Source organism: Hippopotamus amphibius, chromosome 7 (assembly GCF_030028045.1).
Source record: "Hippopotamus amphibius kiboko isolate mHipAmp2 chromosome 7, mHipAmp2.hap2, whole genome shotgun sequence".
In the NCBI taxonomy this organism is placed as follows: domain Eukaryota; kingdom Metazoa; phylum Chordata; class Mammalia; order Artiodactyla; family Hippopotamidae; genus Hippopotamus; species Hippopotamus amphibius.
The window spans coordinates 72,919,953-72,939,488 of record NC_080192.1 but is presented as its reverse complement, the minus strand read 5'-3'; the positions used below and the strand labels follow the sequence as shown (position 1 = coordinate 72,939,488).

The 19,536-nt window shown below is 45.6% G+C and overlaps 1 protein-coding gene and 1 non-coding gene across 2 annotated transcripts in view; one reads left to right on the top strand and one right to left on the bottom strand.

The window, feature by feature from the left end:
- Window positions 1-19,536, top strand: part of MERTK (MER proto-oncogene, tyrosine kinase) — a 117,359-nt gene that overhangs the window by 4,153 nt on the left and 93,670 nt on the right. The window lies entirely within an intron of this gene.
- On the bottom strand, window positions 7,384-7,519 carry LOC130857908 (small nucleolar RNA SNORA70). Its single transcript, XR_009054905.1, has one exon. It is a non-coding gene; the product is annotated as a small nucleolar RNA SNORA70 (small nucleolar RNA).

Here is a 19,536-nt window from a genome sequence, read left to right as displayed (position 1 = left end):
TAGTCCAGGAATAGCTTCCTGTCATGTGCCTCTCAGGAAGGTATACAAATGAAGTCCAGTTCCTGCACAGCTTTTCCCACATCACTCTACACTAAAGTGGGTGTGGTTTTGTTTTGGTTTCGTAATTTTTTTTTTTTTGGTTGCTTGAGTGTAAACATCCAGATAATTCCTTTCCTTTTTTCCAGCTAAACCTAGGTTTGCCAAATGCAGTCTCCTGGCTGCAACGGCTAGAGAATGAGGCTTTGTTTCTTAGACGACATTCTGTGCCCGCATCTGAGTGGGTGTGTGCAGGTGGTCTTGTAGCAGATGGACCCTGGCTTCCAGATGCTTCCTGCTTGATGGCAGGTGTGAGGGAGCCCCCGGGTACCCTGGGAAAGGCCCAGACTCCTCTAGCTCCCACACTCTGGGCATTTGCTAACCCCTGACCCAGAGGTAACTTGTTCCCTGTCTTGTTCCTGTTCCAGCCCTGCTGCCTCCAGCTAAAATGCTGAAAATGCAGCCTGGCAGGAGGATCCTGTAGCCCGTCTTTGGAGAGCAAGAATACCGAGAGTACCTACCAGCCCCGCGCTTTCTCCTTCCTGGGCCTTAATTTTCTTCACCTGAAGTGCGGCTGTTGCACTGTGTGAAAGATTCTTAACCAGAGCGAGGGCCCAGGTCTTTCCCAGTTTTGTGAGGCCTGGAAGCTTGGCCCCTCCAGCACCTAGAGCAACTGGGCCGCTCTCCCTTCGTGGTCGCTGTGCCACTGCCACTCTGTCTGGGCCCCTGTCAGCCAGCAGGATCCAGTAGGCCTGGCCTGGTTGCCACAGCCAGGTCACCGCCTGAGGTCCCAGTTTGAAAGTGAAGAAAGGTTAGTTATGTCTTAAAGAGTTCGTTGAGAAACTTGCACTCCATCCTGAAACATTCCGTCTCATCCTTTTGTCCATTTCATCCACTGTTAGTGCTTCTTTCACTTAATGATAAAATGGATTTTCTGTAAGTCTTGGGGGGTGGTAGCGGTGGGGTAAGGAGCAGGGCAGAGGGGAGAGGGAGAAGAAGAGAGACAGGAGACATGTTGACTTTATGTCTGGACTGAGATCATATATACACGAAGGTTTTTTTTTTCACATTAAAAAAAATTATTTATTCATTTATTGGCTGTGTTGGGTCTTTGTTGCTGAGCACAGGCTTTCTCTAGTTGCAGAGAGCGGGGCCTCCTCTTCATTGTGGCACGTGGGCTTCTTATTGCAGGCTTCTCTTGCTGCAGAGCACAGGCTCTAGGCACATGGGCTTCAGTAGATGTGGCATGTAGGCTCAGTAGTTGTGGCGCATGGGCTTAGTTGCTCTGCAGCATGTGAGATCTTCCTGGACCAGGGTTCAAACCCGTGTTCTCTGTATTGGCAGGCGGATTCTTAACCACTCTGCCACCAGGGAAGCCCATATATACACGAAGTTCTACACCAAAAGCTAAGCATGTCTGAGAGACTTAGGCTTGGAGAAAAACCACTGCATTTCATGATCGCAATGCATAGATGTTTGTGGCAGCGAATTTTATGCTTGTATGTTTCTCCTTGTCCTCAGTCATTGAGTCGTTGTCTTCTGGATTTTTCCGAGTCGATCATTTCAAAGGTGTTGTCTCACTTCTGGGGAGCCAGCCAAGGCCCCAGCAGGATCTGATCATCATGAGGTTACAGCTCGGCCCCAGCTCCCTGGGGGGAGGAGGCCCATACTCAGGATTTGGGTCTCAGGCTGGCACTCAACCATCAGGCAAACACTGTCTGACAGATCCCTTTTCTTTGTAATCTGCTTTTTTGGGGCAGGGGTTGGGGGTGGGTGCTCCAGTTACCACAGCATTCAGGGCCAGTGGACGTCTTAGAATGTGCCTTAGCTCTGGTCCTGCCTCTCCTTGGACGTACAAAGGAAAGCCTTGTTTATTTTGGAGAAGGGATTGTTTTGCTATTGTAAGCCGTGGGGCTTTCAAAGCTACTGATAGAAGACCGACCTCATTATGGTTTTCGAAAATGATCTTTTTAAAGTAAGAACACACTGTCTTCGTGGAGAATATAAGAACATAGACTCAAACTTGCTCAGAGCACTTTTCTGTCCCGGCACTTCTTAGTGAATGCACAGCGAGGTGATGAATATTCATGGATTCCCAATGGTGGCCTGTCTTTGGAGGCCCGTTTTCCACTCTCCGCAGTTCAGGCACGCTGCCTCCACACAGGAAGTGAAAGCAGCCTGTAAGCCTTTTTACAATTCTGGCACATGATTCGAAGATTTGGGGATAGAAACAATGTTCTTTGAAAGTTGGGGGACAAAGGAAGAAGGAAGCTCTTAGATTTAGCATGAAATGTAAAGTATTAGGTTAAAAAAAATAACCACTTTGAGAGTCTGAAGAGCAAGTCCTCATCCCAGTTTCAACATGCAGGGACAGCTGGGTTGTGATGCTTCACCATTCTAACACTGCACATCTCCACTGATCAAATGCGGGGGCAGATAGGTGATTCTGGGGCCCCTTCTGGGCAGAAAACAGGTTGCAACTGAAGGAGAGATGTGGGCTGGGATGTGTTCTCACTGTGAGGTTCAGACACCATGCCTTGCATGCGTGTGACCCGCCCCCCAGCCCTGCACCTGACTCTAGCTGTGTGTCCTCAGGCATCAGCCTAGAAATGGGGCCCGAGGCAGCGTGGGGTAGCTCTTAAAAGTGAGTCATGCCAGTGGCTTCCTTACTGTGCGAAGCTGCCATGCCCTGCTGCCTGGGCTGGGTCCCAGTGAAGTAGCCCCTCCAGCTCTATCTGGGTCAGTAGACTAGTCTGGAAATACAGAGGTATATTTCTGAGGATACTGGACCTGCCCAAACAAATTATGGCCTGTTACTCTTGAATCTGCAGGGAGCGTGGACTCCAGGATTCTGGAGGCAGGAAGATGATTCAATCAGTCTTTCCGGGCTGGGTGGCCAGGGGCATGTCTCCCCAGGTGCACAGCAGAATCCCTAAGGTCCAGTGGGAATGATGTCATTTTCAAAAGTCTGATTGGATATTATGATATAATATTATATTTAGAAATTTAAAACTATTTTATAATATAAATTGTAGAATGTAAAGCTCCAAAGCATTTTGGCTGTGAGGACAAGGAGAAAGTCAGCTGGGAAGCATTTTCAAAATACAGAAGCCCAGGCCCCACCCGGGACCTATGGACTCAGTTTTTGGGGTGCAACCTGTCCCGTGTGGGCCCATGCCATTCTGTGCCACATCTCTTGTCGCACTCCACGGATCCAGTGTGTCTGATTCTTGAGGAGGGGTGGAGAGCTTGTGTCAGAACCTGGCCACTGAGGGTAGGAATGAGATAGCTATGTTTATCCAGGGAAGACAGGAAGTCTTGGACTAGGGTGAGAACTGCAGGGCTGGATAATTCCTCAAGCCAAGTGCTCTTATGGAGACAGGAAGGGGGCAGGGCACAACCTTTGAAAGAATGACGTAGCCCTTGAGGACATGACATAAACTGTTTAGAACCAGACAGGTCCAAGATGGCGGATGAGTCGACTTCCACTAGACCTTGAGCCTCGTTATGGGCTCATTGTAACACATCTGCTAAGCGACACACCCACAGGTGCCACGACATTCTGAGACAGACCGTAAAAGGCCTAAAAGTGGGCAGTGGCCCCATTCCTGGAAATCCCACCCCTTCCCCAAAATAATTGGAATAATCCTCCCACTCATTAGCCTGTGAAATTACCCAGCCCTATAAAAACGGACAGCCCTGTACTCTGGCATCTTTGCCTTCTGAGATGGCCTGCAGTCTGTCTGTGGAGTGTGTATCTCCCTGAATAAACCTGCACTGTTCTACGGCTCACTCTTGAATTCTTTCCTGTGCAAAGCCAAGAACCCACACTTGGTTGCTGTCCCAGAAACTGGCCTAAGACCTGGGACATGACCATCCTCGTGCACCCCACTCCTTTTCCTACAACATTATGATTTTGGGACCTACAAGTGGAAGGAAAGTTCAGGGAGTGATCCTGTCATTCTTTTCAGGTGGGCCAACTAGTAAATAGAAAGGCCTGTCTTTCTCTTTTTATGATTATGTTTTTTTTTTTTTTTCTTAGCTACTCTTTTATTTATATACGCAAATCTTGTGATAAAATACTTAGGATACACAAAAGAACTACAGGAATAAAACTCACCTCTGGACTCACCACTCAGCATAAAAGATCAGACATCAGTAGTAACCCCCCACTGTCGAAACCCCCCGCTGCCCCCCTCTCTAGTCTCATCCCCTTGCTCCCTCCCCCTGGAGAAAACCACTGCCCTCCCCCCCCACCATTAGAATTCCCTCAGGTTTCTCTATACTTTGATCACACGTAATTATATTGGTAACACTGTAGTGTTACCACGTCATTTGGGGTTGTGTTACATTTGCTTGCATGTTACAGAAAAACCTCACTTCAGTGGTTCTACTGAAGGGGACATCAACTGACACTACCTGGAGTGAGCACAGACCCTACAGGTTAAGGGCTAAATCCCATAGGACTGCCGCCCCTCCCAACTTCAGATTCCAGCTCAAATGGAGTGTCCGGGCCACCCACACTTCTGCCCAGCTGATCACACATTCAGAGTCCCCATGGCCTCCTCTTCCCCTCAGGTTTGATACTTTGTTAGAATGATTCACAGCACTCAGGAAAGCTATGCTTACAATTACAGTTGCATTATAAGTGATACCACTCAGGAACAGCCAAGGGGAAGAGATACATAGGGCAAGGTATGTGGGAAGGGGCTTCCCTGCCTTTTCTGGTGTACCACCCTCCCAGCTCATCACCAACTCAGAAGCTCCTCAAACCTTGTTCTTTAAGACTGTTATATGGGATTTTAATACACACAGGCATGATTGTTTAAATCATTGACCATTGGTGATTTAGGATTTTTTAGATGCGGACCATTTTTAAAGTCTTTATTGAATTTGTTACAATATTGTTTCTGTTTTATGTTTTGGTTTTTTGGCGATGAGGTATGTGGGATCTTAGCTCTCAGACCAGGTATTGAACCCACACCCCCTGTATTGGAAGGGGGAGCCTTAACCACTGGACCACCAGGGAAGTCCCTGGCCTTTGGTGATTAAACTCAATTTCCATCCCTCTCTCCTCCCCTGAGGTTGGGGGATGGGACTGAATGTTCTAACCCTCTAATCTCTTGATTGGTTCTTCTGACAACCAGCCCTCAGCCTGAAACAATCTAAGGGCCCCACCCTAAGTCACCTCCTTAGCATAGACTCAGATATATTTCAAAGGCGCTCATTATGAATAACAAGACTTTCCTATCAGGAAATTCCAAGGTTTTAGGAGCTCTGTGTCACAATCTGGGGACAAAGACCAAATATGTGTATTTTTATTATACACAATCTGTGTATTGCTTTGAGGAGAATTGATACCTTTACTGTGTTGAGTTTTCCAATCCATGAACACAATATGTCTCTACATTTATTTAGATCTTCTTTCATTTCTCCTATCAGTGCCTTGTAGTTTTTAGGATATGAGTTCTGTATGTGCTTGTTTGATTTAGACCTAAGTATTTCATTATTTGTGAGTGATTGTAAATGGTATTGTATTTTTAATTTTGATGTCTATTTAATTTTGATGCCTTCACAGACATCAATAATTTTTTTTATGTTTATCTTGTACCGTGTGACCGTGATGAAATCACTTATTAGTTCCGAGGGGTTTTAAAATAGGGTTTGTGGGATTTTCTGTGTAGACGATTATATCTGCAGATAATGACTGTTTTATTTGTTCCTTTCCGAGCTTCCCTTTCTGATACTTTTTATCTTTTTTCTTACTGTGTTGCGTTGGCTAGAACTTTCAGCACTGTGTTGACTAAAAATGGGATACGCAGACATCTTGCCTTGTTCCCAGTCTAAGGGGGAAAGAATTTAGTTTTTCTCCATAAAGTATAAAGATAGCTGTTGGTTTTTTGTAGATGCTCTCTATCAAGGGAAGGAAGTTCCCTCTTCTTCCTATTTGTCTTGGCGTTTTAAAAAAATCATGAATGGGTGTTGAATGGTTTTTAATGATTGATATGATTCTTTAGCCTATTAATATGGTGGTTGACCTTGATTTTCATATATTGAGCCAACTTTCGGTCCATGGAATAAATTCCACTTGATCTTGGTATATAATTCTTTTTATATATTGCTGAATTCTGTTTGCTGATATTTTGCTAAGGATTTTTTGTGTCTAAATTCATGAAGGATGTTGATCTCTAGTTTTCTTTTTCTGTACTGTTTTGTTCAGTTTTGGTACTAGGGCAATACCAATTTCATAAAATATATTGGGACATGACTTCTTTTCTTCTAGTTAATGGAGAAGGTCATGTGGAACTCATGTTAATTCTTCTTTAAGCATTTGGTGTAATTCTGCATTGAAATCATTTGGCCCTGGAAATTTGTTTTGTGGGAGTTCTTTATTTTATTTTTATTTTAATTAATTAATTAATTTATTTATTTATTATTTTTTAATTTATTGGCTGCGTTGGGTCATCATTGCTGTGTGCGGGCTTTCTCCAGTTTTGGAGAGCAGGGGCAGCTCTTCGTTGCAGTGCATAGGCTTCTTATTGTGGTGGCTTCTCTTGTTGTGGAGCACAGGCCCTAGGCTTCAGTAGTTGTGGCACATGGGCTCAGTTGTTGTAGCGCGAGGGCTCTAGAGTGCAGGCTCAGTAGTTGTAGTGCATGGGCTTAGTTGCTCCGTGGCATGTGGGATATTCCCGGACCTGTGTTCCGTGCATTGGCAGGCAGATTCTTAACCACTGCACCACCAGGGAAGCTCTGTGGGAGTTCTTTAAATTATGAATGCAATTTCCTTAATTGGGGTTATTCAAATTGTCTATTTCATATTGAGTGAGTTGTGATAGTTTGTGTTTTTTTGAGAAATTAGTCCATTTTCTCTACGTTGTCAAATTTGTGTGTAGAGTTGTTCATAGTATTTAGTTATTATTATTGTTTTTGGACAGGAAAGTAGGATTTATTGGTGGGCATGAGTAAGGTGGGAACAGCGCCAAGGCTGTCATGAGTGGAGGTCCTGCCTCTTGTCCAGGGGCCACGATTAGGGATGTGTTTGACCCCACAGTCATCTGAGATGAGCTGCTTTTCTGTCACCATATTTTGAAATTTATCCTAATTAAACTTAGTAAATCCCCACTACTTGGAGATGTGGATTTTCTGGTGGCCAGGGAACTTGAACTTGGCCCTGGACAGGGCCTCAATCACATGCTCCTTGTTCTGCAACTTGATGTGGATGGACATTATGACTTAGCCAATGTGGACCCTGGCCACTGTGCCCTGGGGCTTTCCAAAGGCACTGTGCATAACTGTCTGGAGCCTAGACTGGGGACAGCATGCCAGACATGAATGTCCACTGGAAAGGGCTGTCTCCAAGATCCCTTAGAGCAACCTGTACAGGCAACTGGCTGCATGCACTACTGAGAACGCTGCTGTTTGCAGCCATTTGCACACTGTGCTCCCATGGGGAAAAGAGCACAGTGGGCTTAGTTGGCTGCAAACATAGTATTTAATTATATTTTTGATGTCTTCAGAGTCTGTGGTGATATTCCCTGTTCATTCCCGATATTCGTAATTTGTGTCTTCTTTTTTCCTTTGTCAGTCTTGCTAGAGATTTATCAATTTCATTGATCTTTTCAAACAACTAGCTCTTTCTTTCATTGAATTTTCTCTACTGCATTTTCTTTTTTCAATTCATTTCCTGTATTTATTTTCTTCCTTCTGCTTATTTTGATTTTGCTTTGCTTTGCTCTTCTTTTTCTATGTTGTGAGATTAGACTACTAAATAAAATTTCCCCTGAGAACTGTGTCAACTGAGTCCTGCATATTTTGATACATTGTAACTTCATTTTCACTCAGTTCAATGTATTTTTAAAAAATTTTCCTTGAGACTTCCCCTTTGATCCTTAGATTATTTAGACATTTAATTTGCAAGTATTTGGAAAATTTCGTTACCTTCTGTTATTACTTTATAATTATTTCCATTGTAATCAGAGAATACAAATTGTACAATTTTAGTTCTTTTAAATTTGTTGAGATTTGCTTTATGGCTCAAGATGTGGTTTATCTTGGTTTATATCCCATCATCATTTAGAAGGAATTCTGCTGTTGTTGAGTGGAATTTTCTATAAATGTAGTCTAGATTCTTTTCATTGGCAGTCTCATCAAGTTCTTTATCCTTGCTTATTTTGTGCCTAGTCCTTTGATCAGTTGTTGAAAGAGAGATGTTGAAGTCTCCAGCTATAATTGATTTGTTTATGTCTCCTTTCAGTTCTGTCTGTTTTTGCTTCACATATCTTGCAGTTCTTTGCTTTGATATATACTCCTTGAAGACTGCTATGTTTTCTTGGTAGATTGGCTCTTATCGTTAGATACCGTGTCTTACTGTCTCTGGTAATTTCTTTGTTTTGAAATCTACTTTTTCTGATGTTAATGTAGGCATCCTGCTTTTCTTTGATTAATGGTTGCATGATACATCTTTTTCTACATTTTGTATTCAACTTGCCTATATCATTATATTTAGAGTGAATTTTTTATAAATGGCAGATAGTTGGGTCATGTTTTTTTAATCTACTCTGCCATTATCTGCCTTTCAATAGAAATATGTAGTTCATTTACATTTAATGTAATTCGTGGCCTATTAGGTGTTGATGTTTTACCAGTTCAAGTGAAATATAGAATCCATACCTCCTTTTTTGAAGTCCCTTTACCTCCCCCATTTAAAGTATAATTATCTTAAATATTTCCTCTTCATATAAAACAACATCAGACACAGTTTAGAAAAATCAAGAGGAGGAAGAAATTCTACTGTACTGACCAGTATTTTTGCTTTCTGTGTTTTTTCCTCCCTCCTGATGATTCAGATTTTCTTTTTTTATTGTTTCCTCTGTTTAGAGAATTTCCTTTAGCTATTCTTTTAGAGTAGATCTGCTGATGACAAATTCTCTTTGTTTCCCTTAACATGAGAATATATTGATTTCCCTTTCATTCCAGAAGAACTGAGTTGACATTCCTTTTCTCTCATCACTTAGGAAAATGTGCCACTTCTTCTATCCTCCATGGTTTTTAATGAGAAATTCACTGTCATTTGAATTGGTTTTCCCCTACAGGTAAGGTGTCATCTCTCTCTCTCTAGGGCTTTCAAAATGTTTTCTTTGTGTTTAGTATTCAGAAGTTTCATTATAATGTATCTTGGTGTGGATATTTTTTGGGTTTATCTTATTTTGGGTTCATTCAGATGTTTCATTTTGGAAGTTTATGTCTTTTGTCATATTTGGGGAGTTTTCAGCCATTATTTCTTCAAGTGCTTTTTCAGCCTTGCCATCTTTGTCTTCTCCTTCCAGGACTCTGATGATACAAATATTAGATCTTTAGCAATAGTCCTACAGGTTGCAGAGACTGTGCATTTTTTTCTGTTGTTCAGATTGGATAATTTTCTGTTGCTCTATCTTCTGGTTCACTGATTCTTTCCTTGCCCCTTCATCCTACTGTTGAGCCCATCCACTGAGTTTTTTTATTTTGGTTATTGTATTTTTTAGTTCAAAAATTCCCATTTATTTCTCTTCTCAATCTTCTATTTCTTTATTGAGACTTTGTATTTATTTGCTAAGGCTTCCTGTTTTATTCATGTGTTTCATGTTCATAATTGCTCATTGAAGTATTTTTATGATTCCTTCTTTAAAAGCTTTTTCAGATCATTCTCTGTCATGTTGGTGTTTGTATTTCGCTCGGTTTCAGATAGAATTTTTAAATTGAAACCTAGACGTTTGGGGTATTATGAGACTGACTCTTATTTGTCTTTTGTTTTACTTGGTTTCCTCTGAACTGCTCTGGTAGGAGCCTCACTGCCTGGTGGGGGTAGAATTCTAGGTTCCCCACTGAGCCTCCGTTGACATTTAAGTGTGGGATGGTCCTCGTCCTGGGTTACTGCTGGTTGGGGTAGGGTGGGAGTTCTGGCTAGGGGAGAGCTAGGAGTGCCTGATTACTTTCCGACTGTTCCCCACCTGACCTCCACTGATGCTAGGGGAGTAGTGAAAGCCCTGAATGTCTACTAGGCCTCCTCTGATAGCACCCTGCTGGGGATGAGGAGGGATGCCTCGTTAATGCCACGTGGAGATAAAAGTCGCGTCTCCCCATATGGGCTTTATTAACACCAGCCAGTGGGGATGAAAGTGCAGGCTCCCTCCTTGGCCCTCTCTGATGCCACCCAGTGGAACGTTTGTGGCACCTCTTTACAGCCTGGTAAGGATCCAAGTCTAGGCTCCACACTTGACCTTTGCTGGCATGGGTGGGGATGGGGCCATGGTTTTTTCTGGGTTATTCTGCCTAGAGGAGAGCAGTTTGCTGTTTAAAAGCCTTCTGTCTTGCTGAGCTGCCCTTCTCTAGTCCTTTGACTAGAGGTAGCAGGCTTTTGTTGTTGTTTTTTGGCTTCGCCTGTTAGCATTTCCAAATCTGGGGCACACAGGAGAGGAGACCCAGGGAATTCATCACCATGTTGTTCTTGGGTCTTGAGATCCCTCCAGTCTTCGGGGTTTTAAAAAATGTTCGTTTGATGTATCAATATAATGCCCAGTGTTTTTAGGTGCACTTAGTGGAAGAAATAGGGGGAAGTCCATCTACTGTGTGCCCTCTGTCACTTAGGAAAGACTTGCTAAGGTGTTTGGTCTTTAGCGATGGTCACATTTTAAAAGGAATTTTTTTTTCCTGAAAAGAATGGCTAAAATTAATAGGACTTCAGGTGTTGCTGGGCTGGAGGATATTTGTTTCGGGTAGCAGGACAGAGGAGTTAAACTTGGGGACAGAGTGTCTCGCCTGGGTCTTGTGAAGGCCACAGCTGGTCCTTGCAGACAGCCAGCCCCAGACACAGGGGCCAGGGGGGTGGCTGCTTCACAACCCTGGCCAGAAAGTGTCCCCTCAGCCTTTCTGTGACACTTGGCGTGCTGCCAAAGGGGGAAGAGAAGGAAAACCACCCTTGGTTGGGTAAACATATATTCCTGTTTCTCTGCAAGAGGCTGAATGATCTAAGTCAGCATAATCAGTTCCATGTGTTGGCCTTTGATAGTCCAGGCATGACTAGTCGCACCTTTGAAACAAGGCAGATGAGACGTTTCATGTTATGAAAACCATAACTGGCATGGACTGTGTGCCTGAGCGGTGTTCCACATGCAGCGTTCTGCTCTGATCTCTGAGAGAAGTAGGTGTTACCCGTCCTCCTTCGCAGACGAGGAGACTGAGCCTCAGAAGGGCGAGTGACTGGCACAGGGTCATCTGGCCTCTGAGTGGCTGAGCTGGGACTGAACTTTGCCCTCAGGCACCAGCGTTCTTGCTCTTCCCATGTTCCCAAGTCACATGCATTCAAAGCATCAAGGTTCTCAGGCTAAACCCTCAGGAGGCCCCCACCCCCAAGATGATTTGGGCCACCAGATGGATCCATTCCCTAATTCCCTAGGAAGCAGGTCTGACCCTAATTCCTTTAGAGTCACTAGAAGAGATTTTTAAAAATCCCGATGCCCAAACTGCCCTCCTGACCAGGAAATTCAAGCTCTGGGTGAAACCCAGGCATCAGAGCTTTAAAAGCATCCCTGGGGATCCTGACGTTCTGCTGGTTTTGAGAGCTTCGTGGAGAGTTAGAAGATGATGATGAAGAGTCATAGTCAGATTCTGGAGCTCTTTCTTCTGGTTGCATTAGTGCCCACCTAACAGAAAGGACTAGGGGGTCGCAGTCTGCTGGGGAAGCTTCATTCACAAAGCACTTCTACCAAGTCAGATGCTCAAGTCAAAAAAGTGGGTGCAGGGACGTCTTTGGTGGTCCAGTGGTTAAGACTACACCCTTCCATTGCAGGAGGCACAGGTTCCATCCCTGGTCAGGGAAGTTCTGCATGCCACGCAGAGTGGCCAAAAAGAAAATAAAAAAGAATGGAAAAGTGGGTGCAGGCTGAAGGGGGTCACAGAGGGCTGCTTAAAGCTCTTCGAGGCCCTTGAAGTTTCCACTGCCAGTGTGTGCACAAGGGCAAGCAAAGGGAAAAAGCACATGTGGGGCTCCACTCTTTTTTTTTTTTTAATCTGAACCAATGTATTAGGGGACCAGGAGAAGTGAGGAGTCACCCTGATAATCATGGATTTGGCTCAGAGGCCCAAGCCCCTGCACATCCTCCAGGTGAGGGCTCAGGGAGGTTTGGGTAGCTTGCTTGGTGTGTTGGGTGTCCCAGTTTGCCCCTCTACACCCCCTCCTCACTCTGCTCTACGCCCCAGGAGGCCAGCCTATGGCCGGGGGCTGGGAGGGGTGGGGTGGCTGGTGGCAATGAACTCCCTCCGCTGTGGCTCCAGCCAGCTTGTGCTAAAGGATACTAAGTTGTATTTACTTAATTAAGTATATACATGGGCGCATGGGCGTTGTTTATCTGAAATCCAAGTGTGACTGGGCATCCTGTTTCTTATCTGGCAACCGTCTGCTCCTCCCTGGAGCCTGTGTAGGTAATCTGATTCACCAACACCATGTTTTATACCAACCCCACATTCTTTACTTTGTGCAGGGCCTTTCAACGGTTCACTGTCACCTGGGCTTTTTTTCTGCTGAGGCCGCGACCCCTCCAGGCACATAGAACCCAGCAATTACTCCCCTTTCTTTCGGGCAAAGCCCCTGCGGGGGGCCCCTTCCCTCAGGTCAGCTCTTGGCTTCCCGCCTGCACTTTTGCTGCACTGGGTGCATTCATCGCATGAATGGCCTTTCTTCTATTTAATTTTCTCCAAGTGGCGGAGTGCTGTGCGCTCATGTTAATGTTTACCATTTGCACTTTGGGGACAATCAGGTCAAGTGATTTCAGGTTGAAGGGTTTTTTAAAATGTCCTGTCATTCAGTGTTGCTACTCTTTGTCAACCGAGAATCTTTTGTGTTTGCATAAAGTGAAATGATACTAAGTAGATGGCTTCTGCTTGTTCTGGGTTTGGCCTCAGCCATCTTCCCTGGTGAGAAGAGGAGTTTTTAACCACGTGACAGAGAAGCGCCCAGGGATGCGATTCAGATATTGGCCTGGGGGGCACACGTGGAATGGGGGCGGGTCTGGTCCACATACAGCCCTTTCTCCTGGGGGGTGGGGGGACACAGGGTGTGACAAGGGAGGCGGACAGGGGACTGAGCACAAACAAGATTCTGGATGCCCAAAGCCTTTTCTTTAAAGTGCAGATCCACCCCAGAAGGGGGCCTTTCTCCTCCCAACCATGGGGGTCTGCTTGATCCCTCCGTGGACAGCAAGGCTGAGGAGCCCTTAGTGCCTGGGCAAAGCACATCCTCCTGGCCCACTTCTGCTCCGTGGTGGGGAGCAAAGAACCCCTAGGAGTTCAGGGATAAGTCCTCTCTCTTGCAGCCTCCTCTGGGCCTCCAGATTTTGAGGCTGAACTTCAGAGAGCTCGGCTCATGTCTCAGCCTGTTCTGTCTGAGAAGGAGTAGAAAGAGCCAGGGAGTGGGTCCCACTGGCTGGCACTTCATACCTGCCCTTATTTGACCCATCCAGCCTAGGTGCTTCCGGTCCCTCCCCAGGTCCCCGGGGTAGTAAAGCAGGCTGATGGCCCATGACACAAGCCCACACTCTCCCTCCCGCAGGGCTGCCACCCTGCCCAGCCCTCCTCTTGCAGCTTGGAGGGGCTCCAGGGTCAGGGAGGTGGCTTAAGCCTGCCGCTCCACCCATTACCCTGGGACCTGCAATTTCTGCAGCTGCTGCTTCCTTTATCCACCCTGGGCTGTGAACCCGAGGCTTCAAAAGAATCTAAAGGTGCTTATGCTGGGAAAGCGTGGCAGAGACCACCCCTGGAGAGATTCCTTAGAGCCCTTTGGCCATCACAGACCTGAAGTATGGTTTTCCCTCTCATTCATGGGTGGCAGTTATGTTGCTGCAGGGTTGCCATTCTCTACGCACCGTCTAGGACAGACCTCATCTGTTATTCCCAGCACTCATTCCCACAAGGCCCAGAAATTCCTCCTTTGGGTGGTCAGTAGGCTGGGTTCAGATGCAGGCCAATCACAGCAGCAGCTGGTATCTGTGGAGCGCAGGGATCATCTCTCCCCCACCTCACCCCCAGGTACTCCTATCCTTGCAGGGGGTCAGAGAGTGACGGAGCTTTCCTGAGGTCACGTGTCAGGAATCCAGGGATTGAGTGGGCCCGGCTCTCTAACCAGAGAGCTGCTGGCCAACCCTGAGAATCACTGCCCACCAACCCATCTGCCATGCACGCTCAGCCAGCACTCAGAAAATATTCGTGTACTTAAGTAAGAGTGGGATGTGCTACTTGACCATACAGAAAGTAATTTTTTTTTTTATAAATTTATTTATTTATTTATGTGTTGGCTGTGTTGGGTCTGTTGCTGTGCACGGGGTTTCTTTGGTTGCAGTGAGCAGGGGCTACTCTTCGTTGTGGTGCATGGGCTCCTCACTGCTGTGGCGTCTCTTGTTGCAGAGCACAGGCTCTAGGCACGTGGGCTTCAGTAGTTGTAGTACATGGGCTCAACAGTTGTGGCTCACGGGCTTAGTTGCTCCGCAGCATGTGGGATCTTCCTGGAGTAGGGATCGAACCGTGTCCCCAGCGTTGGCAGGCAGATTCTTAACCACTGCACCACCTAGCAAGTCCCAGTAATTTATTTTTTAAAAATTTATTTTTTAAAAATTTATTTGATTGAAATATAGTTGATTTGCGATGTTATGTTAGTTGCAGGTATACAGCAAAGCGATTCAGTTTTGTATATAGATAGAGATATAGATAGATATATTTATTTTCATGTTCTTTTCCATTATGGTTTATCCCAGGATATTGAATATAGTTCCCTGTGCTATGTGGCAGGACCTTGTTTATCCATTCTGTATATAATAGTTTGCATCTGCTAATCCCAAACTCCCAATCCATCTCTCCCCCATCTCCCCCCCATCTCCCCTCCCCTGTGGCAACCACAAGTCTGTTCTCTATGTCTGTGGGTCTGTTTCTGTTTCATAGATATGTTCATCTGTGTCATATTTTAGATTTCACATATGAGTGATATCATGTGGTATTTGTCTTTCTGATTTACTTCACTTAGTATGATAATCTCTAGTTCCATCCATGTTGCTGCAAATGGCATTATTTCAATTATTTTTTATGGCTGAGTAGTAGTCCATTGTATATATGTACCACATCTTCTTTATCCATTCATCTGTCAATGGACATTTTGGTTGTTTCCATGTCTTGGCTATTGTAAATAGTGCTGCTATGAACATAGGGGTGCATGTATCTCCTTGAATTATAGTTTTGTCTGGATATGTGCCTAGGACTGGGATTGCTGGATCATATGGCAACTCAATTTTCAGTTCAGAAAATAGGTCCTTCCCTAGTATGTCCTCATCGACCAGTTTTGAGTCTGAGAGACTGTGGTCCTCAGTATCTGCCCCACCGCAGCTGCATGTGGTTGGGAGGAGTGGCTGCTACGGAAGCCTGGTTACGGTCCCACCACAGTCCCACTCCCAGCCACAGCAGTGTCCCTGCCTGGACCACCTCCCTTCCCCACTCACCCTTCAGAATCCCCCCTGCCCACATCACACCCATTTATTCCATAGATGTTCACTGCATATCAGCTCCATGCCAGACATCAGGCTGGGTTCAGAGGATACCACCTCCAGCCCTCAAGGAAGCTGCAGGCAAACTTGTTCAGAAAAACGAAGCAAACCCCAAACAATAGACAGTAGATCTAATCACGTTATTCGTTGGCTGAAGAAACATTTGCTAATCATGTCCCGTGGGCTCTCCCCCTGCTGAGCACTGGAGGAGGAGGATGGTGGCACAATCCATGTCTTTATGAAGCTGACCTTGGAACCTGGTTGAGGGCTGGGTGATGATTGGAAACACAGGGGCACACGGCAGGGGCGCTGCATGACCACTCCAGGACGGATGGATGTGACCCTTGGGGTTGGCAAATGCAGCTGCTGGAACACGGGGATAGCCACTCTTGGACCTGAGCGGGAGGCCGTTTAAACAAGGTGCTCAGCTGCATTTGCTTGTGAGGCTAAACTTCCCATGTTAGCTGCTGTCCTGTCCACAGGAGGAAATAACCTTGAAAGAAGATGGGAGGGGGGAAGGGGAGGGATTTCGTGTGAATTCCAGAGGCAGCCTGCTTTTGCACATGCGCCACGGAGAAAGGACCAAATTCTCGTTGTCTCTGGCTATGGGCTTTCAATACACTGGCTAAAAACACTGTCTCCACAATAGAAATCACCAGACAGATCCACCGCGTTCACTTTTGTCATCCTGAAGGTGAATTAACAAGAACTTGTTAATAAAAAGTAAAAGGTTAAAATTTTTTGGTCTGATCTCATCCTCCTACCTTCACTACCTACCCCCCCAAATAATTTTAAAGTATTCCACTTCTGTGAGGAAAAACAGGGGGAGGGACATTATACAATTGAAGTAGTCAGAACACTGAAAAATTACAGCTTAAACTGTAATTTCTAATTGAGCATTGCCCTGACCTTGGGGTCCAAAACCTCGGAATGGTTTTCATTTTGCCTTTTTCCACATTATCCATATTCAGTCAAGGCCCCCACATACGGCTGGTGAGGTTGTGCCCTGCTCAGCATATACTGTAAAGCACTGTTTCCACTGAAGACTATGTGAATGGCAACAGCCCACCCCAGCCCCACCCCCACCCCTACCCCTTGCCAAAGCTGTGCAGGTCACCAAGCATGCGTGATTATTCAGCCCTCAGGGTCAACCCCTGTAGATAAGCAGCTTTCAAGTATTGGGCCGTAGCAGGTTTTACTGACTCACAGTACAAAGAGAAAATAATAGAAATAATAATAGCTAATGTTTATTGAGCGCTTACTATGAGCCAGACATAGTGATGACTCCTTTATTCCCAACAGCAACCCTATAGGGCACCATTATTACCATTGTCTTTTCCCTGTGGGGGCTGCATTCTCCAAGCAACAGCCAGGATAAAGCTGCCAGATGGCATGGCCACTTCTGAGAACTGCCCTGTGTCCTGAGATTATGTCCTTCCTAAACATTTGGTGTCAAACTGAGCTATCTTTTTCTCAATGTATTTTTTGAAAATTTATTTTATGGAAGTATAGCTGATTCACAATATTGTGTTAATTTCTACTGTACAGCAAAGTGATTCAGTTATACATATCTACTTTTTCATATTCTTTTCCATCATGGTTTATCATAGGATATTTAACATAGTTGCCTGCACTGTACAGTAGGACTTTGTTGGTTATCCATTCCATATATAGTAGTTTACTTTTGAAACTGACCTTTCTTTTTGGAATGATGGTGACACTGAGAATGCTGTTGGCATCAGCCCCTCTTCTGTTTCTTGCGTCCTTCCTGTGACTTCCTGGCCCCTCCCATAGTTGGGGCTCTGATACCTTCCTGCCGGGTTTCCCACTTCCTGGCCTCCTCCTTCCTCCTCTTCCTCCCACTCAGGCAGATGTTTGTGCCCTGGTCAAGCATGGCTCTGATCTTCTCCCTCCCCTGCTCAGAAAAATTCCAGGAATCCTACTCCCTCAGCCAGGATTCAGGGCTTTCCACGTTCAGCCTAATTCCACTTTATCTCTCATTTTTGTCCTAGCACCACCCTGCAGCTAAATTGGTGTTCCCAAACTATCAATATTAGGGCCTCTACTTTTCACTTTAGTTTTCCACCACCTCTGCCCCTTGAAACCCTGATCATCCTCCCCTTTAATTCATGCCTTTACTTATTCATTCAACAAACCTATTTTGAGCACCTCCTAGGAACTGGCTACAGTGTAGGGCGCTTTCAGTCAGGCCAGCAGGGGAGAAAGAATTGAATGAGTAATTACAGAAAATGTTACAAAAGGGGAGGGTACCAGCCCCTGACCTGGGAGGTTTAACTAGACAGAGTGGGGGTGGGGGGACCAGGGAAGTCCTCCCCCCATACACACATCCCATCCCCCCTTTAACTCCTGGGACCCTCTGCTGCCCCTCGCCTGGGGCAAGTGCTTTTCTGTATCTCATTAGACAGTCACAGCAAATCTTAGACCAGGAGGTACTGTATAAATATCTGCTGGCAATTAAATCACACTATCAGCTTCTGGCAAACCAAACTGCGGAGATCACAGTTATCTTTGAAACCACCCACAGTGATTACAGGGTTTGGCTGCTCCCCAGTTTCAGTGACATCATCTGCCTGGTGGCTTTGCCTTCGTTCGTTCAATGAGCAGCTCAGCCCATAGAAAACTGAAGCTTATTCCCCAAACTGTCCTCAGAAGTTCCCTTGCATCCCGGAGGCAGTTCCCAAATGCAGCAACCGTGCGAGTTAACCTGGTGGGGAGAGAGCTGGACGGAGAGGCGTCCCTGTCAGGAGCCCCGGCCCTCCGTTGAGGGATACATGGTCCGGAGGGACCTGCAGGGAGGAAGCCAGAGGTGTAAATTCTCAGATCCCTGCTTTTGCCCCCAAATCTACTTGTACCTCCATTCACCCAATAAGTACTTAACTGAATACTTATACTAAAAATTACTTGTTATTTATCTGAAATTCAAGTTCAACTAGGTGTCCTGTGTTCTTATTGGCTAAACCTGCCCTCTCTGCACACGCACACTCGGGAGCCCAGGAGGATGTGACGTCCTGAGCGTGGCAGGAGGCACGCCCTGGAGCAGGAATGGGGCGCCTCCAGGTACCCCCAGTCACTCACCCACATGCCAGCCTGTCTCTCCTCCCTGCCTGTCTCACCACCCCGTAGTCAACATGTTTGAGTAAATAACAACTAGTATAGAATGTATGTTCCAAAAATGCCATTAAAAGAAAAAGTACAACGTAGTAAAGCAACTATACACCCCCCCACCCAAAAAAAACACACTAAAAGTACAACAGTGATGAGCCTATAATGTTAGAAATTCTTGTGGGTTAGATGAAATCAAAATATTTCCAGGTCTGTTCCAGCAGGCAGGCATTTTGCTGGAAGCTCCAAGTCATTCTATAGCTGGTGACATACTCGAACGTTGACTTTTTTTTCCCCATCCCTAGGGATGGGTCATGCTGAGGCACAAGAAATGTAAACTTGCCCCTTCGTGACCAGTAGCAGCCTTTGCAAGACTTGGCCAAGTTTGCAGCATAGCCTTTTGACTGAGCAGACAGTAGGAAGGTGCTCTCAGGTGCCGTCATGTGCCTGCTGTGCTGTTGAGTTAGGTATGAGGGATTTGGAATGGGTTGCGAATTTCAGAAAATGGGTGAGGGACTTCCCCAGTGGTCCGGTTGTTTCGCGCTTCCAGTGCAAGGGACATGAGTTCCATCCCTGGTCGGGGAGCTAAGATCCCACTGCCAGGCTGCGAGGTGGCCAAGAAAATTAAAAAAAAAAAATGAAGTGGTCAAAAGATACAAACTTCCAGTTATCAAACAAGTCCTGGGGATGAAATGGAGTTAATGCTGACTGTAGTTAATAATACTGTATCATATATTTGAAAGTTGCTAGAGGGCAGATCTTAAAAGTTCTCATCACAAGAAAAAAGTATCTAACCATGTGTGGTGATGGATATTAA